At 40.4% G+C, this 26,516-nt stretch overlaps 1 protein-coding gene and 1 pseudogene across 4 annotated transcripts in view; one reads left to right on the plus strand and one right to left on the minus strand.

Moving 5' to 3' along the window:
- The window catches only part of NTM (neurotrimin), a 416,935-nt gene that overhangs the window by 287,572 nt on the left and 102,847 nt on the right, over positions 1 to 26,516 (minus strand). The gene's annotated exons all lie outside the window — the stretch shown is intronic.
- LOC110586379 lies at positions 16,411 to 17,361 on the plus strand (annotated as a pseudogene).

Raw genomic sequence — 26,516 nt, forward strand, 5'->3', positions numbered from 1 at the left:
GCCAAAAACAAATGGCTTTCAACTATCCCTTGGCCCATGGAGTGATATAAAAGGGTTTCTAAATTCTACTCTTATGTTCTAGCAACCTAGGAGCAGTCCCTACCTCTAAAACTCCTCCACTTTAATCTTGGCCTCTTCATACTTTTACTTACATAGCAGAGGCATAAATCAAGTACCTAAGCCCACTGTAGGAATAAGCTCAGTGAATGGAATAATTTTCAGAAATATTTTGAGCATTAACTGTATGCCAGGCAAAGTCCTTTATGCTCGACAAAGTCCTAGTGCTGGGAATATAAGGTAAACATGTGGACCCTGTCCCTCTGGAGATCTGATGCAGTTTTTATTTGTTTAAAGTGTTCTTCTTCAGCAGGAAGAAACACATCTGGAACCCCTGAAGAGAAGTGATTGACCAGTAAGAAGTATAAATCTCTCTTGGGTATTTCCAGCTACAGTGGTCATATTTGGTTAGAAATGTGGCTGTCCCCCTCAGCTAATGCAGAGGCCATGGCTCCTTCCAACAGAACAAGGAAAGGGGGCATGCTATTTGACATCTAGGATCAAAGTAAAACATAATCTCTAAGTCTTACTCTTTCTATTGATCTATTTTTTCCATTCTTTTGCCAATACCACACTGTCTTGATTACCTTAGCTTTATAATAAGTCTTGAAGCTGGGTAGCATCAGTCCTCTACTTTGTTCTTTTCTTTTGATATTGCATCAGTTATTCTTTTACTTCTCCATATAAACTCTAGAACCCATTTCTTGATACCTACAAAAGAACTTGCTGGGATTTTGACTGGGAATGCCCTGAATCTATAGATCAATTTGGGAAGGACTGACATCTTGTCAATATTGTCTTCCTATCCATGAACATGGAATGCATCACCATTTATTTAAGTTTTTGATTTTGGTCATCTGAGTTTTTTAGTTTGCCTCATAAAGATCTTATACATATTTTGTCAGATATATACCTAAGTATTTCATTTGGGGGGATACTAATGTAAATAGTATCCACTTGTTCATTGCTGGCATATAGGAAAACAACCCCTCTAAATTCTGACACCAAAAGATTTCTTCATTTTGGTTCTAGAGTCAAGCATGTGGATGCTTACTTAACTTGCCATTTGAAGTGTAAGAGAGAGATGGTATCGTGAGTGACCTGCCACTTACCAGCATTTATAACACTATATAACAATAAACATGGTAGATATAGGCAGGCCCTTATAATAATTAGGTTAAAATCCTGGTACTCATTTCCCAAATTGGAAAACTGAGTAATAACTCAGGGCAACTGATAACAAATACTATAACTGTAGTTAGTGTTTTACAATTTATCAACATGCTAATATATGCAATTTATCTGATCATGACAACAAGACACATATTCTCCTCATTTTACAGATGAGGAAACTAAGCCTCAAAGTGGTTTGCTGACTTGCCTAAAGTCACATTGCTGATAAATGGCAGTGTCAGAATGGGTCCTCATGTCTTCTGGTTCTAAATTCCACAGTCTTTCCACTATCACTCAGAATTTTCCAGTGATTCAGGAATAGTGGTGGGTATTTGCCCAGCTTCCGATATCAGTCATGTTCCATTTTTCTGTTCCCATTTAACAAGAAGAATCAACAATCCTAAATCTTGGTTTTGCTAATGATTGCACATTCATACCCACTCAGTGACAGAAATATATCTTGGGGAATTATAGTTTAATAATCCCACAAGTCAGCACATAAATGCCCAGAGAAAAATAAAATGTATGACTGTCTAAATATGCTTAAGGTTATTCTGAATACATTTGAGAAGATTTGAAGAACTAAAGCCCTTTGCTTTCAGCACGTTAGACTGAGTCTAGTGAATATCCTGCATTTCCACATTCTTATCTTCAGGTATACCTGGATTCTCCTGTATGTAGTTCTCTCCCATTGCCTGGCTTGCAAATTAAATACAACAAAACAAAGAATGATTCCCTCAAAAAAAGAAAAAAAAAAAAAAAAAGAAAGAAATCCTAACACACGCATGCCATTCAAAAAAAGAGAGCAAAAACAACAAGATGTAGGCTGAAATGTACATTTTATTTTTTTTCCCCACAGGACAAAAAAAACTTTTAATAAAAAGCTCCTGAAAATCATTGTTTCTTTCTAAATATTTATTTAGTTCTACTGCATGTGTCATTTGTGACTGACTTCTTTCCCATAGAATAAGGTTTTCAAGGTGCATCCATACTGTGACCATGTTTGTTTGTTTGTTTGTTTAATTTTATTTTATTATGTTAATCACCATACATTACATCATTAGTTTTGATGTAGTATTCCATGATTCATTGTTTGCATATAACACCCAGTGCTCCATGCAGTACGTGCCCTCTTTAATACCCATCACCAGGCTAACCCATAAGATTTTACTTATTTATTTGAGAGAGAGAGGATGGTGAAGGGGCAGAGGGAGAGAGAGAGAAGCAGACTCCCCACTGAGCAGGGAGCCCTACAAGGAGGGGCTCGATCCCAGGACCATGGGATCATGACCTAAGCCAAAGGCAGACACTTAACCGACTGAGCCACCCAGGTGCCCCTGAAATGTACATTTTAAACAAAGAAAGGCTCCAATCCCGATACATGTAACTAAATAAATGAATCTCCCCCAATCTAAATAAATTAAACCCTTTTCTTCTTAAATACTGGATATGGAAGGCTCCAGCTTATTTATTTTTTTTTTTTAAGGTTTTATTTATTTGACAGAGAGAAAGACAGCCAGAGAGGGAACACAAGCAGGGGGAGTGGGAGAGGGAGAAGCAGGCTTCCCGCGGAGCAGGAAGCCCGACGTGGGGCTCGATCCCAGGACTCTGGGATCATGACCTAAGCTGAAGGCAGACGTTTAACGACTGAGCCACCCAGGCGCCCCTCCAACTTATTTATTTTATGAACAGAAGGTCAAGACTAACACTTGTGGGATGCCAACTATATGCCACATACATTGTGTCAGATACTTCCACATATATGAACTAACTTAGTCTTGGCCACAACTGCGGGGCTAGCTATTACTTCTCTTTACACCAGTAAGGAAACTGGCTGTCCCAGTGATGTGCTTATGGTCATATAGCTGGCAAATGGTGAGTTGATTTCTGAATTAAAATCTAAAGTTAAATCTGTTTCCCTCTCTCAAGACCTGAACAGGTTAATTGGATCACCTATTGGCAGAAGAAAAGATTCCCCAAGAGGCTGAAGAAGATGAGAGCGCAGGACACTTTGTTCTCAAATTTTAATGGCCAAAGAGTTTTATAATGGGCTGCCAACCATTCCTTACTTCCTGTCCTATAGGTTGGAGAGAGAGGGGATAGACAAGCCACCTCAATATAAAAAGGTTTCAGAGAGAAAGGAGTGATGCTTAGGATTCCAGGACCAATTATTCATTTTTGATCAATATCCCCAATGTTCTGTGCCATGGGGGGCATTGCTAATCTTAGGTTAATATGAAACAAGAAATGACCCCAGGTGTACTAAGGAAGGCAAAAACTCTTCTACTGAAAAGTGTCTCCCAAACTGGCCCACTTCCTGGTACATGTAACTCTCATTAGTCTTTCCTGTGAGTTGACTCTTTGGAAGTGTCTAGTCTGCCCCTGGTCTGTTATGCTAGTCCATCTCACCTCTGTGCTCTATATTAGCTGGCTCACGAAAGTAATCCATAAGTAATAATAGTGATTTACAGTCCTCAGAAACATCCTTCTTCCTACTCAATCTCCATTCTATTTAATCATCCATTTCTCAGACTGGTAAACAGAGGCACAGAAATAATAAGAACCCCCTAACATTTGGATCGTGACATATATAAGAAATTACATTCACGTGGTTGCCTTAACGAATCCTCACGAGAAAACCTATCAGGTAAATATGGCAGATATTTTCATCATTTACAGATGAGAAAATTAAGCTGCAGACAGACCAAGTGATTCACTTGGGCACGTGCGCAGCATGAAGGCATAACTGATTTGTACTGCTGATGCTTCTCCCCCACTTCGACTGCTGATGTGTACCTCCACTCCCCCAACCCCTGCCTTGATGTGTGCCTCTGCTCTCCCCACTCCTACTGTGACACATGCCTCTGGTCCCCCAACTTCTGCCACTGACTTGTGCTTCTGCTCCCCATACCCCTGCGGCTGATGTATGCTTCTGCTCCCTTTGGTTCAGGCCCCCTTTGGGGCACCCTGCCCACAAGGCTGCTACAGCCCTATCTGGTCCCTCACTTTGATTTCCTCTGACAGTCTCTGGTAAGGCTTCTCTGCTCTATATCCCCTCGTCTCAGGTCCTTCTCACTTCAGTCCACCTGGATTCAGAGATGACAAATAGAGGGATATAGACAGGAATCTGTGATTACAACTTATGAGGGACCTTCCTAGAGTCATGCACAGCCAGAGAATTTGACAGACATTAATGAACAAAACTAAGACCCTGCTTTCAAGGAGCTTATAAGCAAGCAGGGAGAAATAGACAGCAAACAAAATAAATAAGTAAAATTGCATAAAATTGTAGGAGGTGATGATAGCTATGAAAAAGGAAAAACTAGGACACGGTAAGAAAAAGGGAGACCCAGGAGGCAGGGGAAAGGGGGAACAGGGTGGAGGTGGGGAGTCGGGCAAACTGCTCTGCCATCGGTGGGGGTGGGCCTGCTGAAGAAGGCAAGGTTGAGTGAAGACCTGAAAGAGCAGAAGGCCGGAAGCCTAGGGGTCTCTGTGGGAAGAGTGTCCCAGGCACCAGCTAGACTGGGGAGCAAGGAGACCAGCATTGCTGCTGTACCCTCTGAATGCCCTTGCTCAAAATAACCACCCAGGTACAGGGCAAGTCTTGACAAATGGGCCTCAAGAGGTAAGGTTTTAGAAAATAAGAAGCATGTCAGAAAAGTGAAGGACAGGAGGTTCTGCCTAGGTGGAGTGCTGCTTTGGAAGAGCCCCTCATTCTGCGCCAGAGGCGGAGGTGCTGAACAGTGGGAGGTGGTGTGCAGAGAACACAAAGATACACACATTTGACTTCCATTTAGAGCCCCCCTTGCCTGGTCAAAGTGGGTGTGATTGTGAATTTTATGTATCACCTGGACTGGGCTGAAGGGGGCCCAGATAGCTGGCAAAATATCATTGCTGGGTGTGTCAGTGAGGACAGTCCTGGAAGAGAGTAGCACTTGAATGGGTAGGCTGAGTACAGAACATCCCTCCTCATCACCTCAGCCAGGTATCATCCAATCTAGTGAGCACCGCAACAGAATAAAATGGCAAAAGAAGGGCTGGCTTCTCTTTCTCTCTTCTTGAACTAGGATGTCCCTCTTTCCTGCCCTCAGGCATTGGAACTCCTGGTTCTCAGGCCTTCAGACTTGGTCTCAATTATACCACTAGCTTTGGTTCTCCAGCTGGTGGATAGCATATCATGGCATACTTCTTCCTCCATAATCTCATGAACCATTTCCTAGACTAAACTGTATCTTATACATTGCTGTATACCCTATCGGTTCTATTTCCTTGGAGAACCATCACTAATACCATGAGCTTCCTTTGGAGCTAATATCCCATGCTGGGAACCTGCCTGAAATTAGTCTCACGTGTACTTATAGGGCACACAGGAAGTTGTGCGGGGGTGACCAAGGATGACCAAAACCATGGTGGCATCAAGCATGGCCATAGTAGCAGCAAGCACTGATTGAATCCTAATCACAAGCTGGGCCTGTGCTAAGTACTACACACATACACTCACTCACTCCTTTAAACAGCCCTATGGGGCAAGTCCTAATATCATCCCCTCCTTTTACAGTTAAGAAAACCAAGACTCAGGGAAGTGAGGTGACCCAAGGTGGAGCCAGATTTCAAATAGCCCTGTTTCACTCAAAAGGCCACAGAGTCCTCGGGTCAATAACAGTCGCCGACGCACACAGCCAACTCTCCTCTCTTCAAGGGAGAAAACCTTCACTCCATATTAAACACTGAGCGAGAGACAGCCATCTTGGAAGCATCACTGTTGGAGGATTCATGTAACATCAAGAAAGGTAGATGGATCAAAATAACCCTTCACACCTAGTGAAAACAAATTCACATTGCCTTCAAACATCTCCATTCTAACAGAGTAACTCGGAATTACTACTGCAGGACAAGAATTCAGAGGAATCCAGAATCCAAGAAGGCAATACTTGCCACAGGTGAGCCCCAGTTCTTCACTGATACCATCATTCATGCAGGTAGAAAATCGCTTCCACTCGGCCCATGCGTGTGCACACATGCACATTATAATATTTTATTTGCAGATCTGCCTATTTACATAGTTAATTTGGGATCTGTTTGCAAACACAAATTAGTTTGGTGCGATTACTTTGTGCACGGACATGGAGTTATCCGCTTGAGCAGTTTAACAGCGTGGAAATGGCTGCATGGTAGCATATGGCTGTCTATATATAATCACAATATTACCTGCACATATTAGTTACATAACAGTTACATTATAATTAGGGCTGCTTTTAAGTCATTCAAAAGAAAAAAAAAAGTATTTTAATTAAATCAGCAAGGTGTTTTAAGTGGAGAGAAGTGAGAGAGAGCGTTTATGATTCCCAGCATTCTATCAACTGAAATGTGACGTGCGTGTCAGCACCTTTCTGGCTACCATGTGAGGAGAAGCTTTTCTGGTAACAACACTGAATATTATCTGCCTGTGACCTTGTGCCCAAACAAGGCAAACTGCTCTCAGACTCGCCTTTGGGCCGACTTCCGATCACAGAGTTACAGACAAATGTCAGAGCTGGAGAAGACCTCCATGGTTGTCTGGTCCATCTGACCATCATCCAGAAGAGCCAACTGAGGCCTGGGCAGGCAGAGGAGCAGACTCAGAATCACAGGGTTTAATGAAAAAACTGAAACCAGAACCCAGACCTCCTGCATTACAAGACTGACTCTAGTATACCGCCCATATCATGACATGGCCGTCACACGTTTGAATGGTGACAGAAATACCCCATTCAGCCCATTTTTCCCCAAATTAGGAATCCACACACATTAGACACACTCAGAAAATGAAGTGGTATCACACACATCGATTGATAAGTAATAAAAATAAGGGGTTAAAGAACTTATCATAAGCCATTCAAGTAAATACGTGGTAATATTCAAATTTCTTCATGCCACATCTAGTACTTGTGGTTTTAAAAGAATATTGCCTTCAAATGAGAGAAATTCATTTAAATGTATTAGAATGGAAGGAACCAAGCTTTGTCAGTTGAGTTCCAGAAGTACCATTCCCTTGGTGACACTGGGCAGGTTACTGAAACTTCTAATGATTTCTCTATAATACTGAATTACACACTTAAATGCTTTACATCATGAAAAGGAACATTTCATACAATAGGCATGGCATTACCATGAGCTTCAAATTACACGAGGCAGGGACATAGTCTTAAGGTTGATATTCCCATCTTATCCCTGGGTGATATGGGTCAGAATATTCCTTACACCCAATTTCCCCCATGCTGCCAAGTACAATATTGTCTCCATCCTCTCTTGTGGAGAAAATGTGAACATGGAGCCTAGGGGAGGAAAGCCACAGGATGCTGTTATTATCATCAGGCCAATTGAGAAGAACAAATAGCATCTCAGCATAATCAACATCTTATCCCAAATCGTTTCTGTCCTTCCTCCCCAGTACACCATTTAACACTCCATGCAGACGAGACTAAACATTGTTGGTTGCATAAGACAAGAAACAGACCACAGTAGAACCGGATAAAAGATCACTGGTGTCCATCAGGAACAAATGACCATGTAATAACTCTGTAATTACATGGTAACTAGAACTGATTGAGCCTGTAAATTATATCCTTGTCACCTCCGGGTAATGATGCAGCTCTATCTCCCATCTACAGAAAGCAGCGGCACATGGCCCACAGTCACTGAAAGATAAGGGAATTCTTGGCTGATAAAGCAGATTTGCCGCTGTTGATAAGCGATAGAGGGACATGCTGAAATCTGGGAGTTAATGATTTTCCAGTTGAGGCATCACTGCCTTGCCATCCATAGCAAGGCATCTATTACGCAGCCAGTGTTCTCCATCCTTAATCAGAGAGATTGGTTAAAGTTCCCAAAATCAGAGGGGGCGCCTGGGTGGCTCAGTTGTTAAGCATCTGCCTTCAGCTCAGGTCATGATCCCGGGGTCCTGGGCATTGGGCTCCCTGCTCCGCGGGAAGCCTGCTTCTCCCTCTCCCACTCCCCCTGCTTGTGTTCCCTCTCTCGCTGTCTCTCTCTCTCTGTCAAAAATAAATAAAATCTTTAAAAAAACAAAAAAGTTCCCAAAATCAGAGATGAAAGGAATGTGCTCCCCAACACATGCACACAAAAATGTTCCACATGTGCATGGGCTCACACATACCAGCAGCTAATGTACACTCCCCCAGCCATTTAATCTGCAGACCTTTGAAACATCACTATTGTAGTATTTCACCAAATATTTTAATACTAGGAAGAATATTGTCTCTTTTTATGCAACATTCTCTCCTGGACCATTATGCAGAGGCATTAAGAAATTCTGTGTGGTAGATTATTCAGCAAATATTGTTTGACAGTCGACTGTGCACATAGCATTCCGCTAGGTGTAAGAGAGGAAACAAAGAAGCATAATACACAATTCTCTCCCTCAAGGATCGAGTTCACTTACACAAATAATGTGAATACGTAAGAAGTTAAATTATAATGCCACAAGGCAGTATATAATTAACTGCCAAATGAGTAGAGACAATACTTCTGTACAGAAGTACAGAAAAGAGAGAACTCACTTTGGGATGGTGTAATCATAAATATGGCTTCTTAAAGATTCAAATGCACACCTAAGAAAGCTGAAATATCAAGTTCATTGAGGTCTGTTAGAAAGAGACATTTCAAATTCTCTCTATCCACAGTGCTCTTTGTTAAAAATAACAACAAAACTAGATATTTTTCATTAATGAAAAACAGAAATGTTGGGAGGAAAAACATCAGAAATATGAGCATAAACAAGTTACACTGTGTATAGCCAAGGTGCTAGGAGACAAGATAAATACTAATAAGCTCAATACCTCTTTAACATTTGAGTGTTTATAACTTGGGTAGATATGTAGATACTCTGTCCACAGTAATAGGGATGTAGTAGGGATGTGTTCTGATCAACACAGAGACATAGCAACTAGGATAAGACCCGCAGAATTGCAACCAGCCAGTTAAGAACATACAAAAACCTTAATCAAGGCCCCTATCCATGTGGCAATAAACATGGGACACCATCCACTGGGGATCAATGGGGGTACTTCTCTGAGATTGCGAGGAGAGACAAAGAGCCCATGAGTCTCTCCTTGTTCCTCTGCCCCTAAACTCCCAACCTTCTAACTGCTATTCCTAACTAGGTGTCAAGAGAATAGCAATATGATGGGAGCTATTGTACAGCTATTGCTGAGGGGTAATCAAAATGGCCTCTTGAGTTTTATCTGGATTTAATGTAAACCCACTTGCCATCATCCCATCACCCTCTTGAGCAAGCTTTTCACTGGCTGACCCTACAGCCACAGATCTCCAACAACATTTACCCTGCAAATGTTCTTCACTGATGTGTGAGGTGCAGAAGTCCACTTGGTATAGATCTTCAAGTTAGTGACCTTCAAGTTCAGGACCCTCCAGAGATCTTGGAGATGCAAAACGTAGACCCATAGCACTTACTGGTAGCTGATCTCTGGGTGAAAATAAGGGGACCAGATAGACAGTCTGCATTTATCCATGGAAGAAATATAAAATATATACCATCTAGTCTCTGAAACCAAAGAGACTTAGCACTCCTCCAGACCCTTAAGAATTTGAAAGGTCTCCATGAAAATTTTCTCATTCTGGAGTAAATTAATGCTATCCCAAGGAAAACATCCTCTACAATCACCAGAATTCTAGTAAGGTTAAAAAGAGTCATATGTTCCGATAATGCTTCACCAGAAAATAAAATAAAATAAAATAAAAAGGCCAACTATGCCCTTTGTAATGCTACTTATCTCTGGGTCATCATTTCCTTGTTGAAAAATAAAAGGATTAAATGAGATGATCCTTAAGGTCCTTCCTAGATTGAATAGTCTATGACCTAGAAAGGCTGTAATGATCAGTTCTTCAAAAGCTAATGAAGAATAATCACATCCTCAATCTCAAGCTGTAGATAAAGAAAAAGAGACTCCTGTTTTAACCAACCATTAAGACTATAAGAAAATTCAGTAATCTAGGCTCCTAACCTTCCTCTGACTCATAAAACAGTTTCTCTCCAAGAACCAAACAAGATCCTAGGGACTATCCTGGGATAAATCATGGTTGATCCACAGAGGCCTTTGTTTGATCTCACATTTAGAAACTGTATTCACAACACGATGACGAAACCTATGCTCACATGCTGCATCTGATTCCCATGACACATTTCTATAAGAAAGTAACAGCATCAGGGGAACATCAAACTGCTCATCAGCAAGTGGGTCTTCATTTGGCTTCAGGAGGCAGAACTCGATGGCAATGACAGGACGGGACATCTCTCTACACCTGCAATTCTCATTTTATTTACAGTGGCCACAGGATCGATATCTTCTCCCCTGGAAATAAAGCTTTCTACTTTGCATTGGAATTTATCTTCAATAGCTGCTGGAAATCATTATCACACAATAATGTTCTATTCACTACTCATGTTATCTCTTCAGCTAGGCAGATTGCCAGACATTTGACTGCCTGACACCAAGTCCATTTGGTGCACGACAAAAATAAAACCTTGCATTGCCTGGAAATAACATGAGACACACTCATCATCTAGCTAGGGATGATTGGGCTACTTTCTCTTTCTGAGGAGATGTCAGAATTCATGTAAACCATCTAGTGTTTTTGCCTACAGTCATGAGCACACTCTCATTATGTGTGTATAGTGGGCATGAAGAAAAAGCTTGTGAACAAACCAAAGTTATTACGAATCCCAGAGGTGAAGCTATGAGGTCTAGAAGACTATGTGTCCATGGCTGTACGTGGGCCTTGCTTATCTTTAGTTGGATTCATTGATCCAAATGCCATTTCTGTTAAATTCAAAAACTTTTCTTGAGATCCTACCAAGCACAGAGTACTGATCTCAGTATTTGAAGCACACTGATGAATTCAGCCTTCTTTCCCGGAGAAGTCTGATTTAGAAAGTTAGGCAAAACTATGTGCACAAATGTCAACACCTGATGAGACATGTGAATAGGATGTTGGTGGGGTACCAAGAAGACCACCGTATCCCAGTTATGAACTCAGAGGAGCCTTCTCAAAGTTCTTACTATTTGAATCAGATGTCTTAAAGCAGAGTCATAAAAACAGAGGAAAGGATAATTTAGAGGACATCTCCTGTGGGAACATCACATGTCAGTTCACAGGTGAATGGGTGTTGGCATGGGGACTCTTGAGTATGATAATTATAGGAAGGTTCTGGGTCACTAGAACTTATAGGAAGAGTGATGACCTCTACCTCTCCAAACACCAGGGGATGTTTCCTTTTGGATATGCTGAGATTGAGGTCCCTATTGGACACTGACTTGGATAGATGCAACACGTAGAAGGAATAATTTAACTACATTCAAATAAGGCATCGCAGTCAGAGATGGCAATTTGGGCAGCCCCTACACATTGACAGTGAAAATCCAGGAGATAGATGAGGTTTCCCATGGAGAAGGCTAACAGCTTTGGGTCATGGGCAGAACCCGTGTTATAGGAGCTAGCACAGGAGGGAAAGAGAGCACAGGAGACAAAGCCATGGCAGCCAGAGCGGCACAAGGAAAGCCAGATGAGGAGGCAGCACTGCAGAAGTCAGAGTGGTAGGGTTTCAGGAAGAGGAGAGGTGGGGGGCAACAATTTGAATGCAGCAATGAAAGAAGCACTCTAGAGTGCACTTTGGATTTGTGCAGAGTTTGGAGGCTTCGGTCAGGGCAGTTTTTTTAATAGCTGTAGCAGTACAGAATACAGATTCCAGTTGATTAAGGAATGAATAGAAATGAGGGAGTAAATTACTATTCAAAAATGTCAATTAAGAATGAAAGAAAGGGACAGAGAAAGAGCAAGAGAGGGAGCAGATGGCTTGGGCATGTTATGTTTTGGGGGAAAAGCCAGTAGAGAAGGAAAGGATTCAGACTCCCACCCACAAGAGATTATATAACAGAGTCTGACTCTGTGTGAAATATTATTTTCAACATCCAAGACAAATACAAGTCTAAGTCTATTCCAAACTTTTATTTAACCCCATCTCCAGCCTGGACCTCTTTCCTGAGCCCTAGGCTCACATAGGCAATTGCCGGCTTGGCGTCTCCACTTGAAAGCCTAATGGACATCTCAAATCTTAATGATCAAAACAGAACACCTAATTCTTCACCCCCAACTCTCAAACTTGGTCTCTTGCCAGTCTTCCTGCTCATGGCTTCAGGTCCTCTAACTAAAAGCCCTGGAGTCCTTGACCACTAGCTTTCTCTCCCGCCCAACATCCAATCCACCAGCCAGTCCTGATGGCTCTACCTGTGAAACAGACTCAGAAAATGACTATTCCATATCATGTCCACGTCTACGTGATGGTCAAAGCCACCATCATCTCTCATCTGCCACATGGTAACAGTCTCTCCACTGTTCTTCTTACATCCAGGGACCCTTACATCTATTCTCCCCATGTTCCCAGAGTTACTCATTGAAAATGAACAGAGTTACTCATTGAAAAAAAAGTCAAAACAAGTCAATGCTTGACTCAGTGTTCTTTAGTGACTTGCCTTCACATAAAGAGTAAAAGTTAAAGACTTTTAATGGTCTACAGACCCCTCCCTAATTGTGTTAGATTGAGTTACTGGGCATGGTTCTTGACTCTTTTCCTCTCCCACTGTAGGCAGGGTGGATCTTCCCACCAGTCAACTTTGGGCTTGGCCATATTACTTGCTTTGACTTTGGGGATGTTAGCAGACAGGATGCGAGCAGGCTTGAGGCTTGCAAAGTACATGGGTGATTAGGCTTTCTTCTTTCACTCTGCTGTTCTACCTGGAGAACAGATTTGGGGAGAGGGGATACATTCTGATTCTTCATCCTGGGTCTCTGATGAACCTGTGCAGAAGCGGCCTGAGCCCAATTTAAAGTCTACAGCCAAGCGAGCCAAACCACACATTTGAAAGTGAGGGGGGAAAATGCTATTGTTGTATGCCCCTGAGTTATATCTGCAGCACTTCCATGGTAATAGGTGACTAAATCAATTATCTAGCCTCCCACAACCTCTCAATTCTCATCTCCTTCTCCCTCCCTCCCTCCCTCACTCTGCCCAAGTCATATTTGCCTCTTATTTTTCTGATCCCAAACAAACTCCTGCCTCAGGGCCTTTGTACATGCAATTCTTGCTCCATACTCCACAATATCTCAATGGTTTCATTTTTCTTTTTTTTTTTTTTTAAGATTTTATTTATTTATTTGACAGAGAGAGACACAGCGAGAGAGGGAACACCAGCAGGGGGAGGGGGAGAGGGAGAAGCAGGCGCCCCGCAGAGAAGGAAGCCCGATGTGGGACCTGATCCCAGGACCCTGGGATCATGACCTGAGCCGAAGGCAGTTGCTTAACCGACTGAGCCACCCAGGTGCCCTCATTTTTCTTTTTTTACTTCCTTCAGGTCTCTACTCAAATACCTTACCAAAAAGGTTTTCCATGATTCCCCCTACCTCCAGCCCTCCTACCCCTTGCTATGGTTTATATTTCTCCACAGTACTCCATAACATGGCTGACATATTTATTATATTTATTTATTTTTTAGCCTATAGGCCAGAGCTTCTAACTTACTTTTGTACATATAATCTGCTTAGTAATTAAACAAACATAAATTCAGGTTCCCCTGCTGACTTTCAATTCTCCCTGTCCTATACAACAGTGTTTTTCCAACTGTTGTGTGTGTACCAGGAAGCCATAAGTGAGATGATTTTAGTAGATAGACAGATTTTATGTAAATAAAATATATTTAATTCTATTCTAGACTGAGTAGATGGGCTGGGGGCTTTAAAAGTAATTGGTGAAACGGGGAGGTAAAGATAAGCACTGGGAAGCAGGGCAGGTAGTGTGCTTAGGTGCAAATTATCCCAGTCACCTCCAGAGCCCTTGAGAGCTGCTCTGAATTACAACAGAGTTGCTCTGTGACTGATGTTTACAATAATGACCTGAGTAACAAAATAAGATAGATGATATTCTCTGTGCTTTGCTCAATAAGGCAGAACAATAATATATTTTAGAAAAAGAACTCTATCAAGAAGGATTGTAATGTTTTAAGTTCAATTTAAAGGATGATAGCTCAGTTATATGACAAATTCATTCATGTGGAACACTGCTGGTACCTCATAAATAAGACTTTCCTATATAAACATAAGGATTTATAATGAATTTGCTGATTATTCTTTCCTCATGAATAATAGGCAGAATTGACTTTATACTCACTCCTCTTCTCTGACCCACCTCCTCCCACCCTTATATGATTTTCTTCTTTTTCTCTTAAAAGAAGGCAGTCTGTAACAAATAGTTGTAGCTATAAGTTAATGTATACTCCATTTCACATCGTTTCAACACTAAGGGCCCATACGATTATTTTTCTGCCTGATGGACTACACAGACTGAATTTGTTAAGTGATAATTATTGGATTAAACAGAACTTCTAGTTTCCAGTCTGGCATGAGAGGAAAGTCATTACTCCCATCCCACAAGAAAAATGCTGAGCAAACTGCAAATCCACAACTCTTCTTAGATCTAGCAGAGGACTGAGGCCACAGAGCAAACTGCTGCCCCCAACACTGAAGAGACAGGTGAATCAGATACATATAGACAGTCACAACTTACAGGAGCAGAAGCCTGCAACAAACAGCTTTGCGGGAACGAGTACTGGGATAGGAACACTTACACCATGATCCAGGAATGATCACAGGGGCAGGGTGGACACCTTGGGGAGTTACAAACTCCAAGGGGCTCCAGTCTTCCCCAGGCTCACATACACACTTGTAAATAACCCCTCCAGGAACCCTACCAGATTCTCTCAGTGATTATCAGAGAAAAATCCCCTTGCAGTTCAGTAGGGGGGGAAGTAAAGGTAGCCTTTTTGAAATACACCCAGAGCATTCTGTTCTTCTGATCTCAAGAGAAATTATTTTAACAGAGTCTGGGGAATAGGAAATACCCAACTGCAGTCTGCCACAGTCTTCCTACCTCAACTTAAGGGGGAAAAGCAAAGTAAAACTGAGGTGCAATTGTAAAGCTCCCAGTCCAGGCACACAGGCTCGCTGAAACACTGAAATTTAATCATAGGACTATAGAATGCTTCTCCTCCTCCCACATGTTAGTTACCTCCATATCAAAAAAGTTTTGTATACTGAAAGAATTATTCATCTCAGATGGTATTTAAAGAAGTCTCTAGGGAAGCCCAAAGACAACCTGGTAGAAAAAAAAACCAAGGAGAGCAGAAGTTGTAGCCTCTGATACCTACAGCTACAGCAAACAATAAACACTGTTTAACCCCTAGCCAGATAAATATAAAACCTTACACAAAAATACCAATTTACCTCAGTGCCTTTCACCCTGAACATCCTGCATGGCTTTCAACAAAAAATTACAACACATACAAAAAGACATAAAACACAGGTTGAAGAAACGGTGAGCATCAGAACCAGACTTGGATATGGCAGAGATGTTGGAATGATCAGACTGGGAATTGCAGACAGCCAATATTCTAAGGGCTCTGAAGGCAAAAGTGGACAATACATATGAACAGATAGGCAATGTATGGAGAGAGGTGGAAACTCTAAGAATCAAAAGGAAATTCTAGAGACCAAAATCACCACAACAGAAAAGAAGAATGCCATTGATGGGCTCATCAGTAGCTTGGACATGGCTGAGGAAATATCAGCGGTTGGAAGAAATGTCAACAAAAATTTCCAAAACTGAAATGGAAAAAGAAAAAAGACAGGAAAAAGCAACCCCACAGGAACATAATATCTAAGAACTCTGAGTGGCTATAAAAGGCTCAGTATATGAGTAATGGGCATACTAGAAGGAGAAGAAAGAGAAAAGACCATGAGAAATATTTGAATATATGAATATTTGAATGCATGACTGATATTTTCCCAAAATTAATGAGAGACACAAAACCACAGATCTAGAAGTTCGGAGAACACCAAGACAGGAGCCCAGAGAAGACCAATAAACTACACCTGAGCACATCATATTGAAACTGCAGAAAATTAAAGAAAATCTGGAAAGAAGCCACTGGGGGTAGGGGTGGGGCAGTGCCTTACACATAGCAGAGCAAGAGTAAGAATCACATCTGCCTTCCGGAAAATTGAGAACTTCTTTGCACCCCAGGAGCTGCATCCAGCGGCTCCATGGCCATCACCATGCCACAAAATGAATATATTGAGTTACACTTGGAAGCACTCTGGCTAAGCTCTGAACTACCAAGAGGAAAAGAGAAAGAAGGAAGGTCAGGATGCTCATGAATGTTCAAAGAAGGCAAAAAAAAATGATTGGTCTGAAAGCTAAGCTCTACCATAAACAGTGCCATGCTGAGAAAATACAAATGAAAAAGACTATCAAGATGCATGAAAAGAGAAGCCCCAAACAGAAGACTGAAGGAAAGATTCCAAAGGAGCAGTGCCTGCATGTCTACTGGAAAGGGAGGAGTCCCAAGCTAAAGAACTTTCCAATATGATTAAATGAAAAAGAAAAGAGAAAGCGGGAAAATGGGAAGTCCCTTTACCCAAAGTTTGTGTCCAGGGAGAAACAGAAGTATTAAAGGTTATTCAAAAAAGAAAGAGACCGAAGAAAACATGGAAGAGGATGGTTACTAAAGCCCACTTTGTTGGAGATGGCTTTACTCAAAAACCACCTAAATATGAAAGATTCATTAGGCTAATGGGTTCTCATTTCAAAAAGATCCATGTAACACAGCCCGAAATGAAAGCCACCTTTTGCCTGACACTACTTGGTGTAGAAAAGAATCCCTCATCCCCACTATATACAACTTTGGGTGTTATTACAAAGGTATTGTCCTTGAAGTGAATGTGAGTGAGTTGGGCCTTGGGACATGAGGAAGCAAACTTATTTGGGGAAAATATGCCCAGGTTACCATAATCTTGAAAGAGATGGGGCCTAGATGCAGTCCTGCTGATTTGACAGCAGTTTCAGACAAGGAACTCCTTATAGTTACTGGAGACTGCACAGCAATCAGGAAAACCGCCATTACTGTGATCTTTCTGAATACCATCAGACGGTCTGACATATCTGCAGTCATCAAGAGAACTATTTATTCTATTGTCAAAAACATTAAAAAAAAGAATCACATCTGACTTCAGAAAACATGCCATCAAGAAGAGAGTAGGTTTAAAAAAAATGTCATGTGTTAAAAGAACCACTAACCTAAAATACTGTATACAGCAAAATTATCCTTCAAAAGTGAAAAAGAAATACTTTCCCAAACAATCAAAAACTGAAGGAATTGGTTGTCAGTAGACCTGTCTTGCAAAAAATTTTAGAAAGTTCTTCAGAGAGAAGGGCAATGATGTAGGTCAGAGACATGGGGCCACATAAAGTGTGAATTATTTTGTTTTCCCATTCTCACTTATTTAAGACATCTCTGTCAATCAGAACTTCTGATCAGCATAAGGTGATCAGCACTAACCCAGCGAGTTGATGTAGTTACCACCTGAAGCAAAGAAACTTGACATTTAAGTTCTCATGTATGGCCTCACCAAGGGAAAGTGGGAGAGAGAGCGCCATCAGGGTTTTGAAATGGTGATAACTGGAAGGCCTGTAGGGGGTCTATGGTAGGGACAATCTGGGAACTCTGTATTTTTTCCAAGGCCTTGGACTAAATTGGGATAATTCTCAGGATGAGTTTATTTTGTAAGCTTCTTTCCCATTTGCTACGAATAAATCAGGAATCTAGAGTGTGGACAAAGTCTAAGCAATTTAGACTTCCATGTCTTTATGACCAGGAAATGGGAGCCAGAATGAACATATTCAATGATTTTTTTAATTGCTAACTGAACATCATCTATTGATTTGTTTTTGTTTTTGTTTTTTTCCCAATCTGCTTGACCCAAACCAGTCACATAATCCTCAGTACCATTTATTTCTTGAGAAATGAAGAGACACAATTCTCTTTTCTTAGGTCCCCTCCTCCAAATCAAAATCCAAGCTAAAACTGAACAAAATGAAACCACAGCAAAAATATTTGCCCTGTTCTCAACACCAATTGCTGCTGGTAATATCTGTGAATTGCCAGCATTGGAAGCTAGTTCTACTCACCAACACACACTAGGATTCTCTGCAGCACATTTACAACCATATGAAAGCAGATGGCAAAAGCACTGTAGATAAAAGACCAGCACTAGAAGGGGGAAAAAAAAATGCCTCTAATGAAAATACTAAAAAAGAATGGCTGAACTCTATATTCTGGGCACTTCCTTAACCTAAAGAAGAGCTTCTGCAGCATGATCTGGCGATGACCCAACAGTCAGGGACATTTCATAAGTGGACCCCAGGATTGTTTGCATACTTGACTATTTGCACTCCTGATGAATGACACTTTGTGGGGAGGTACAGAGCAATGGTCATTAAACAGCTGCTTAGCAAGACTTCCTGACAATGCAGGGCAAAATGTTAACCCAAAGGATATACTGAGCTCCCACTGCAGGAGAAATGCATTACTAGTAGCAATATTATTAGTATTAGCAATAATTATAATAATTACGAGCATATACACAGCACTTTTGTATCTGAAAAATGCACTGCATTCATCATAATGATTAGCATTTGTACAGTACTTTGTATTTCCCAAACATTCTCCGCTCATTAATTAGATAATGCTGGCAACATCTATGGGCAAGTGTTACTACTCGCGTTTTATAGACACAAGACAAAGAGAAATTAATCATCTTGCCCAAGGCCGCATGATGAATCTGTGACAGAATCAGGATTCCATGTTTAAGTTCCCAAATCTCTATTTTGTCTTCACTCCCTGCAAAGCCAGCTAGTTGCTTCCAGTTGAAGGGGGAAGGGAAGTGCATCGATCATGAAATTTCCTCACTCCCATAGCCCAGGAGTTGTTAGGAAGTGCCACCAAAGCCACATGAAATCTATTTTCATGGCAAACTTCAGGGAGAAAAAGTATTCCTCAGAAATCATTCTAGGGCACTGGTTCCCATAATTGTCTCAGGCCATACCCCAGGGCAGTTGAATCAAAGTCTCCTGGGTATGGCCCCAGAAATCAGTACTTTTTCAAGCTACCCAGGCGATCCCAATGGGTGACCATGGTTGAGTTGAGAACTGTGGGTCTGGGGCAGTCTCAAAGTTCAGGGAGCATTAAAATTCCCTAGAGGGCTTATTAAAGCACAGATTGCAGGCCCCAATCTCCAAATTCCTGATACAGGGGGGTCCACAAATTTGCATTTCTAACACCCTCCCATGTGATGCTGATCACCACCCTTGTCCCAGGACCGCACTTTCAGAAGCACTGATCTAAGGTATTTTCGATGCAGACAGAAGAATTGTTAAATTGCTTCAAAGATGCCTTCAAACCCAGGCACTAAGACTTCGGTAACTGGACAGACTGATATTAGCAGTTATGGTTGATACAGTCTGACCAAATACTGGCCACACAGGAAGATTCCATTCTCCAGTTTCCCTTACAGGGAAGCTGAAAGCTCGTGACTGACCACTAGGTGACTGAGCATGGAGAGAAATGTCACTCTGGGCCTGGCCATTCAATATCGTGCTCCATCTCCCATGCTCTCCCACTGTTCAGTCCTCCAGCCTCCCGATCCCTCAGGTGTGGTGTTCAGGCCATGGGACTACCAAGATGACAGCAGCTCATAAGGGAAAGAAGTCAGATCCGGAGTCCTTGGTTGGCTGCCACCCACTCCAGGCATTAAAGGGCAGAAGAACTAATGGGATTGTATTTGGCCTCAAAGATCTCAGGTCTTATTTATTTCTGTAGCACAGTCTAGCCCATCCTGATACCCACCCTCATAATGATCAGTGTACATGGTTGGGGATTGCTCCTAATATTCCAAAAACATCAATTAAATTCAACGGACAAGTGAGAAAGAGGCCTAAGGAAAATATTTATTTTTTTTTATTTTTTTTTTTTAAAGATTTTATTTATTTATTTGAGAGAGCGAGAATGAGAGAGAGTACATGAGAGGGGGGAGGGTCAGAGAGAGAAGCAGGCTCCTCGCCGAGCAGGGAGCCCGATGCGGGACTCGATCCCGGGACTCCAGGATCATGACCTGAGCCGAAGGCAGTCGCTTAACCAACTGAGCCACCCAGGCGCCCCAAGGAAAATATTTAAAAGGAAGTGATAACCATGTGCCTCAGAGTTAAGCCTGTGACTGAGTTAGAAGTTGACAACTTCAGAGAATGATCAGAATATACCCATCCTAGTATGAGCGCAGCCAGACTCAACCTGCATAGTCAGCTACCGGTGAGGCATAAATGTAAAAAGGAGAGGTGCAGCTCTGGGCTTGCCCTACACAGGGTTCTCAAGACTCAATGGTCAGAAACAGAATGGCAGGAACTGACCTATGCACCATCCTGGTAGGGAAGGGCACAGCCTTGAGGTCTTCGGGAATATGAGTAGATAAAAACGTTTTTAGATCACAAAACAGATTCTATCCCCCCCGCCGCCACCGCCAATGAGAGTCTTTTCTCTTTAACTCCAGCACCCACACTGATGCTGTTCTCATTAGGAAAAATCCTAAACAAACATATGGGGCAGAGGGGTGCTACTGCTGAGTGGACTCTGGGAGTCCAGAAACCCAGAGACTAGATATCTTGGTGAGGTATGCTGTTTCAAAAACAATGAGGAGAGCAAGCCACTCTGGCTGTCTGTCCCTAGCTCAGTCAGTCCTCCAGGCGGGGGCAACACCTTTGCCAGGGCTTCTGTCCCTCTCGCATGCCCAGCTGTAACCAGAGGGCCCAATTTCACAGCTGTTCAGTTTCAAATCGTACTTACGTTTCCCAGCTGTAGAGCCATATTACTCGAGTTTGTTTGCCATCAGCTTTAATTAAAAGCGGTTTAATTTTCCAACATTATTTTGTCTCCTCCCTGGCCCAACATCCATGTCGAGAGATGCTATGTTTTCTCCCTAGCCCCCACTATGGCATGTGGGATACTTTCCCACAGCTTCCCATGGGACATGGCACGCATAGGTTATGGCACATGGCTAGAGTCTATGGTTAATAAGTCTTCCCTGCACCATGGAGCCTTGTAATGAAAGTAAAACGTTCCCTTTGCAAACCCAGGCCCCTTTTTTATTCTCTACAGTATTTTTTTTTCAAGTCTTCCCACAAGCTTCACATGGAGCCAGCCTGAGGAACTCAAACTTGATTCCAATCTGATTATCCAACATGGTCCTATCAGCTGAGACAGCAACATTTATCACATTAATAGGAAGGATAGAAGAAAACTGGGATCCCATCCAACAGGAGCGTTTTTATCACATGTTGCACTGTCTTACAAATCCAATTATCACCAGCTGAAGGTCTTAACAGCCCTTGAATTGCAGCTTTCAAATCTTAAAGGACCACGATGCACATTTTCTTAGATTCTTTGAGCTGTACATCCATCAGTACAGTTCCAGGCATCCAGGCCACATGACAATTTCAGAGCTAACGTTGCCTATGGAATGTTTGTCCTGAGTTCAAGCAGTGAATTTAACAGAAGCTTAGATTGGGAATTTCCATTGACTTTATTCTACTCAACAAATATGAGCCTCTAATTTTACTTCACAGTCAGAGCTAACATCTTGGAAGCCAAGTGTTGTAAGGCTCTGAGGTGAGATCATGGCAACTGTTGGAAACTGGGGGCAGTGTCTTTTGTGGGGCCACATGGGACTAGAAGTTCACTTACAAATTTAGAGAGCTGTGATAACAAATATCATGTGGACACTGAAGAAACATCACCCAAAATTACAAATATAAAGGTCTGAGAATGGTACTAAATAAAACACAGCAACTTCCACTAGAGCAAAGAAAGGAGCTTGGAAATGCTCTGTCCCCCAAAAAATAGACTATAAAGTTTCACAAAATTGATAAAACAAAACACAACCATACTGAGCAAAGGCATACAACAACCAGAGCAGCATATATTCTTGTAAAAGTGCTGAACTTTAGTGAAGAACTCTGGAGATCTTTGGTGTTCTGACACCACCACCAGCCCAGTCAATTTGGAGGTTCTTTCATGGTAGGGCAAGTTGTGAGGACCAGCAGCTCCACTGCCATGATTTAAGGGACTCACCTAAGCTAGAGCAGTGAGTGATGCTGGTATTGTTGGTAGAAATGACCCTCTGAAGGGCTAGAGAGGAAAGCCAATGGCTCTACTAGCCTGAGGTTTGGTCAGGGTTGGGCATGCTTATACAGCCTAGAAAGCACTCATGAGCCATACACTCTTCATTGACTCTAAGGCTGTGAACATGAGCCTAAAGGACTCAAAGGGCCCTGGTAGAAGGTAAAAACCAAAACATATTAGAAAATGGCTTGAACTTTGAATATGCTTCCCTATCCACACACTAATCTATCAGCAGATTTATTGGCTTGAGATGTTCAAGCACAGCCTTTGTTCAATCACTGGCTGACAACTCAACTGCAAAGAACAAGGAGCAACGTATAGGAGGCTAGGCTTTAAAATTAAAACAAAGATTTTTTTTTTTTTTTTAAATCTGAGGAGAGACATTAGTGACTGGACACTGTAAAGCAGAGAAGACAGATTTCACTGATTTCACTGATTATTCTAGACAAATTACTAAACAAAGCAAAAAAAAAAAAAATATATATATATAGTAAAAATAGCAACATTTACAGGGGGAGGACTAGGATCCAGGATCCAGATTTGCTACATATACCATCTGAAATATCAACTTTTTTTTAAAAAGAGAGAGATTCACAGAGAAACAGGAAAGTGTGACCTATACTCACAAGAGAAGTAGGCAGTAGAAACTCTCTGTGTGTCCCCAGATATTGGGTTTAGCAGTTAAAACTTCAAAGCAGTTCTTATAAATATATTTTAAAAACTAAAGGAAACCATGTTTCTAATAATTAAAGTAAGACAACAATAAATCAGTAAATTCAGATTTTTCAACACAGAAACAAAAATTATAAAGAACCAAGTGTTTCTATGGAGTAGAAAAGTATACAATGAGAAAAGGAAAACTTAACTGGAGGACTCAATAGCAGATTTGAGATGACAGAAGACTCAGTGAACTTGGAAACAGATTAATAGAAATTATCCAAACTGAAAAACAGAGGGGAAAAAAATAAAAAAATAAACAGTCTCAGAGGATCAACATATACATAATGGGAGTCTCAGTATAAGAGAAAGAAAGGGGCAGAAAATATATTCAAAGAAATTATTGGGAAAATTCCCCAAAGTTGGTGAAAAACATTAATCTATATAACTAAGAAGTTCTATAAATCCAAAGTAGGATAACTACAGAGATATCCATGTCTAGAAACATAATGATCAAACAACTGCAACCAAAGGGAAAGAGAAAATCTTACAGCAGCAAAATAAAACTGACAGGAGAGCAGTGATATGGTTAAGGCTGATTTCTCATCTGAAACAATGGAGGACAGGGCAGTGGAATGACATATTCAAAGTACTGATAGGAAAAACCACTGCAGTCAAGAATTCTATATCCAGCAGAACTCTCTGTCAAATACAAAGGTGAAACACAGACATTCCCAAATAAATAATCTGTTGCTTTTCAAGTAAAACCAAAGAAACACTTTCAGTATGAAAATAAATGACCAGGTGGTAACTTGAATTCACAGCAAGAAATGAAGAACAGAACAAATGGTAGGTATGTAGAATTATATAAAAGTCTTTATGAATCTTTTATAAAGACTTTTATATAATCATAAAAATCATAAAAAGTCTTTATTTTTTCTCATTTCTTCTCTAAAGTCCTTAAAAGATAAAATTAAATAAAAAAAATTATATGTATTGCTATGTTGATAACATATATGGATATAGCATATCTAACAGTAATAGGACAAAGAAGGGGGAGGAAATAGAGCTACAATAGAGTAAATTTTAAGGCCTCCAGGGTGGCTCAGTCAGTTAAGCATCCGACTCTTGATTTCTGCTCAGGTCATGATCTCAGAGTCATGTGGCTGAGCACCATGTTGGGCTCCATGCTGGGCATGGACCTTGCTTGAGATTCTCTCTCTCCCTCTGTCCTCCCACCCCTGGCTCACATGCTCTCTCTCTCAAGAAAAAAAAAAAAAAAAAAGAAAGAGTAAATTTTCTATATTTTCCCAGAATTTAGTCAGCATTAATCTGAAGTAGATTGTGATAAGCTAAACTGAAGAGTAAAATCATTAAAGCAATTGATAAAACCACAAATCAAATATACAAATAAAATGTCAATAGAAGAATGACAATGATACACTAAAAAAGTATTTAACACAGAAGTAGTCAATTTAAAAGAAACAAAGGAACTTAGAAGATAGGAATCATACAGAAAACTGGTAAAATGTCAAATGTAAATCCAACCATAAAAATAACCATCATTAAATATAAGTGGTATAAATACTCCAATTGAAAGGCAGAGATGGTCAAATTAGATAAAAATGTAAGATCACATTACAAGCTGTCTAAAATAGATACACCTTGCATTCAAAGTTACAAATAGGTTGAAAATAAAAAGATACTATGCAAACAATAACCATAAGAAAGAAGGCATCTGATTATAAAGGAAGAATTTTAATATCAGACAAAATAGACTTCAAGACTAGAAACATTATTAATGACAAAGAGGCACATTGCATAATGAAATCCACATAGGATGTGTTTTTAAAAAAAACTTATAGATATATATGAATCCAAAAACTCAACCTCAAAATACAGCAAAGAAAAATGGACAAAATTGCAAGAAAAAATAGACTAATCAACAGTTAAGTTTGAAAATTTCAATACCTCACTCTCAATAATTGATAGAAAAAACAGAAGTTTTAAAGAATACTATGAATCAATCTGACCTGTTTATTTTCTACAAGACTCCCATCAGTATCTGTAACATAAATGTGTACTTCCAATGCACATGGAATATTCTCCAGGACTGAACATATAGTAGAACAAAATAACATTTAAAAGGATCAAATCATGGAAAGTATCTCCCCAATATTGATAAATTAAATTATAAATCAGTAACAGAAAGAAATCTGGGAAGTCCCGAAATATTGGTAAATTAAACAATATACTTATAAATACTGCATTGATCAAAAAAGAAGTCCAAGAATAATAAAAAATATTTTTGCTGAATGAAAACAGAACATAACATATCAACATTTATGGGATGTAACAAAAGCAGCATTTAGAGGGGAATTTATAGCTGGATGTTTATAGCTTAATGTTAGAAAAGAAGAAAAGTCTCAAATCAATAACCTAAGCTTCCACCTTAGAAACTAGAAAAGAAGAGAAAACTAAATTGAAATTAAACAGAAGAAGAAAAATAATAATGATTTAGGGAGAAAAATCAATGAAATAAAACGAGAAAAGAATAGAACCAGTGAAACAGAAATTGGTTCACTGAAAAATTAACAGAATTGGCAAATCTTTAGAGTAACCAAGAAGAAAGAAGAAAAAAATCACCAAAATCAAGTGAAAGGACATGATCCTACAGACTCTAACATGATACAACTATAAACATAATAGAAGGAAATATTAACAATTTTATGCCAATAAATTATACAACTTAGATAAATTCCTAGGAAAAAAAGTTGCAAATTAACTCAAGAGAAGTAAAATAGCTGAATAAAACCGAATCAAAGTATTTTTTTAAAGATTTTATTTATTTATTTGACAGAGAGATAGAGAGAGAGCACAAGTAGGCAGAATGGCAGGCAGAGGGAGAAGGAGAAGCAGGCTCTCCACTGAGCAGGGAGCCGGGCATGGGGCTCGATCCCAGGACCCCAGGATCATGACCTGAGCCGAAGGCAGCCACTTAAAAGAGTGAGCTCCCCAGGTGCCCCTAAAACTGAATCAAAGTATTAAATTAGTAATTAAAAATCTCCCCACAAAGAAAAGCCTGGTCCATGTGCCTTCACAGTGAATTCTATCAAATATTTTAAAAAGAAAAATATTAATCCATCACAAACTCTTTCAAAATATAGAGAGGGATGGAGCACTTCCAACTCATTTTATGAGGCCAGTATTACCTGATATCAAATCCAGACAAAGAAATCACAAGTAAAAAACCCAAAACTACAGATAAATATCCTTCATGAGCACAAATGCAAAACCCTTTAACAAAATATTAGTAAGCTGGATCTAGCAACATATAGAGAGTATTATATACCAAAACCATCTGGGACTTACTACAGGAATAATAACTTGACTTAGTATCTGAAAATCTATTAGTGAAATACATCATGTAATAGAATAAAAGAAAAAGTCACATGGTCATCTCAATACATGAATAAAAAACACTGGGTAAAATTG

Source organism: Neomonachus schauinslandi, chromosome 11 (assembly GCF_002201575.2).
Source record: "Neomonachus schauinslandi chromosome 11, ASM220157v2, whole genome shotgun sequence".
NCBI classification, from domain to species: domain Eukaryota; kingdom Metazoa; phylum Chordata; class Mammalia; order Carnivora; family Phocidae; genus Neomonachus; species Neomonachus schauinslandi.